Source organism: Ambystoma mexicanum, unplaced genomic scaffold (assembly GCF_040938575.1).
Source record: "Ambystoma mexicanum isolate Mex_15411 unplaced genomic scaffold, UKY_AmexF1_1 Mex_scaf10, whole genome shotgun sequence".
NCBI classification, from domain to species: Eukaryota; Metazoa; Chordata; class Amphibia; order Caudata; family Ambystomatidae; genus Ambystoma; species Ambystoma mexicanum.
The window spans coordinates 2,842,501-2,845,000 of record NW_027182325.1 but is presented as its reverse complement, the minus strand read 5'-3'; the positions used below and the strand labels follow the sequence as shown (position 1 = coordinate 2,845,000).

The following is a 2,500-nucleotide window of genomic DNA, read 5'->3' as shown; positions in this document are numbered from 1 at the left end:
GGCTCACTTCCTGAACTTGGAGCACAAAAAAGCCTACAGCACCTGGTATTCCCAGGTGGTCTCCCATCCAGGTACTAACTAGGCCCGACACTGCTTAGCTTCTGAGATCAGACGAGATCGGGCGCAATCAGTGTGGTGTGGCCGTAGGCTCTGGGCCTAGTGAGTTTTGTACTTTTAAGCATCTAGTCAGCTAGACCTTGCAATTGAGAAATGGCTCACTTCCTGAACTTGGAGCACAAAAAAGCCTACAGCACCTGGTATTCCCAGGCGGTCTCCCATCCAGGTACTAACGAGGCCCGACACTGCTTAGCTTCCGAGATCAGACGAGATCGGGCGCATTCAGTGTGGTGTGGCCGTAGGCTCTGGTTCTTGTGAGTTTTGTACTTTTAAGCATCTAGTCGGCTAGACCTTGCAGTTTTGAAAGGCAATTGAGAAATGGCTCACTTCCTGAACTTGGAGTACAAAAAAAGCCTACAGCACCTGGTATTCCCAGGCGGTCTTCCATCCAGGTACTAACTAGGCCCGACACTGCTTAGCTTCTGAGATCAGACGAGATCAGGCACATTCAGTGTGGTGTGGCCGTAGGCTCTGGGCCTAGTGAGTTTTGTACTTTTAAGCATCTAGTCGGCTAGACCTTGCAGTTTTAAAAGGCAATTGAGAAAGGGCTCACTTCCTGAACTTGGAGCACAAAAAAGCCTACAGCACCTGGTATTCCCAGGCGGTCTCCCATCCAGGTACTAACTAGGCCTGACACTGCTTAACTTCCGAGATCAGTCGAGATCGGGTGCATTCAGTGTGGTGTGGCCGTAGGCTCTAGGAATGCTAAGAATATTACTCTTATGCATTTGCATTTAGTAAGCTAAGCCATGCAGCCACTTGCAACATGATACCACGCTCATCGCTCGATCAGGCTCGATCAGGCGAGATATATAAGACTGGTGGGCCCATTCAGGACTCCTATGTCTGGTAGGATAACTTTAATTCATCCATCCTGTGTCTGTTGCAGGGAGGTGGAGAGAACAATCAACACAATAATGGTTTTCTTTCATGCCTCTTGAAGGACTCAATATTCTCTGTACTGCATTACATGTGAAAGTCGATTTATTACCCATGAACACACTACCTGTATGCTAATTCTATGTAAAAAGGTAGCTCCAGCCCTCATGATGTTGTCCAACATTTCCGCTATAAAACGGGATACAATTATTTTGGAAACATACCAAATTTGAAAAATAATTGAGAAGTTGCGCAATTACTAATCATGGAGCACAAAAAAGCCTACAGCACCTGGTATTCCCAGGCAGTCTCCCATCCAGGTACTAACTAGGCCTGACCCTGCTTAGCTTCCGAGATCGGGCGCATTCAGTGTGGTGTGGCCGTAGGCTCTGGGCCTAGTGAGTTTTGTACTTTTAAGCATCTAGTCGGCTAGACCTTGCAGTTTTGAAAGGCAATTGTGAAATGGCTCACTTCCTGAACTTGGAGCACAAAAAAGCCTACAGCACCTGGTATTCCCAGGTGGTCTCCCATCCAGGTACTAACTAGGCCCGACACTGCTTAGCTTCCGAGATCAGACGAGATCGGGCGCAATCAGTGTGGTGTGGCCGTAGGCTCGGGGCCTAGTGAGTTTTGTACTTTTAAGCATCTAGTCAGCTAGACCTTGCAATTGAGAAATGGCTCACTTCCTGAACTTGGAGCACAAAAAAGCCTACAGCACCTGGTATTCCCAGGCGGTCTCCCATCCAGGTACTAACGAGGCCCGACACTGCTTAGCTTCCGAGATCAGACGAGATCGGGCGCATTCAGTGTGGTGTGGCCGTAGGCTCTGGTTCTTGTGAGTTTTGTACTTTTAAGCATCTAGTCGGCTAGACCTTGCAGTTTTGAAAGGCAATTGAGAAATGGCTCACTTCCTGAACTTGGAGTACAAAAAAGCCTACAGCACCTGGTATTCCCAGGCGGTCTTCCATCCAGGTACTAACTAGGCCCGACACTGCTTAGCTTCTGAGATCAGACGAGATCAGGCACATTCAGTGTGGTGTGGCCGTAGGCTCTGGGCCTAGTGAGTTTTGTACTTTTAAGCATCTAGTCGGCTAGACCTTGCAGTTTTAAAAGGCAATTGAGAAAGGGCTCACTTCCTGAACTTGGAGCACAAAAAAGCCTACAGCACCTGGTATTCCCAGGCGGTCTCCCATCCAGGTACTAACTAGGCCTGACACTGCTTAACTTCCGAGATCAGTCGAGATCGGGTGCATTCAGTGTGGTGTGGCCGTAGGCTCTAGGAATGCTAAGAATATTACTCTTATGCATTTGCATTTAGTAAGCTAAGCCATGCAGCCACTTGCAACATGATACCACGCTCATCGCTCGATCAGGCTCGATCAGGCGAGATATATAAGACTGGTGGGCCCATTCAGGACTCCTATGTCTGGTAGGATAACTTTAATTCATCCATCCTGTGTCTGTTGCAGGGAGGTGGAGAGAACAATCAACACAATAATGGTTT

At 48.2% G+C, this 2,500-nt stretch overlaps 8 non-coding genes and 1 pseudogene across 8 annotated transcripts; all 9 read right to left on the bottom strand.

Annotated features, from left to right (window-relative positions):
• Positions 1–30: 30 nt before the first annotated feature.
• Positions 31–149, bottom strand: LOC138539177 (5S ribosomal RNA). The gene has a single exon (XR_011287253.1). It is a non-coding gene; the product is annotated as a 5S ribosomal RNA (ribosomal RNA).
• Positions 150–242: 93 nt separating this feature from the next.
• LOC138550478 (5S ribosomal RNA) lies at positions 243–361 on the bottom strand. Its single transcript, XR_011294229.1, has one exon. It is a non-coding gene; the product is annotated as a 5S ribosomal RNA (ribosomal RNA).
• A 107-nt stretch (positions 362–468) lies between these two features.
• Positions 469–587, bottom strand: LOC138540131 (5S ribosomal RNA). Its single transcript, XR_011288189.1, has one exon. It is a non-coding gene; the product is annotated as a 5S ribosomal RNA (ribosomal RNA).
• Positions 588–693: 106 nt separating this feature from the next.
• LOC138538894 (5S ribosomal RNA) lies at positions 694–812 on the bottom strand. Its single transcript, XR_011286978.1, has one exon. It is a non-coding gene; the product is annotated as a 5S ribosomal RNA (ribosomal RNA).
• A 463-nt stretch (positions 813–1,275) lies between these two features.
• On the bottom strand, positions 1,276–1,384 carry LOC138545180 (5S ribosomal RNA; annotated as a pseudogene).
• A 106-nt stretch (positions 1,385–1,490) lies between these two features.
• Positions 1,491–1,609, bottom strand: LOC138548180 (5S ribosomal RNA). Its single transcript, XR_011291992.1, has one exon. It is a non-coding gene; the product is annotated as a 5S ribosomal RNA (ribosomal RNA).
• Positions 1,610–1,702: 93 nt separating this feature from the next.
• On the bottom strand, positions 1,703–1,821 carry LOC138550477 (5S ribosomal RNA). The gene has a single exon (XR_011294228.1). It is a non-coding gene; the product is annotated as a 5S ribosomal RNA (ribosomal RNA).
• A 106-nt stretch (positions 1,822–1,927) lies between these two features.
• Positions 1,928–2,046, bottom strand: LOC138540130 (5S ribosomal RNA). Its single transcript, XR_011288188.1, has one exon. It is a non-coding gene; the product is annotated as a 5S ribosomal RNA (ribosomal RNA).
• Positions 2,047–2,152: 106 nt separating this feature from the next.
• LOC138538893 (5S ribosomal RNA) lies at positions 2,153–2,271 on the bottom strand. Its single transcript, XR_011286977.1, has one exon. It is a non-coding gene; the product is annotated as a 5S ribosomal RNA (ribosomal RNA).
• Positions 2,272–2,500: the final 229 nt, after the last annotated feature.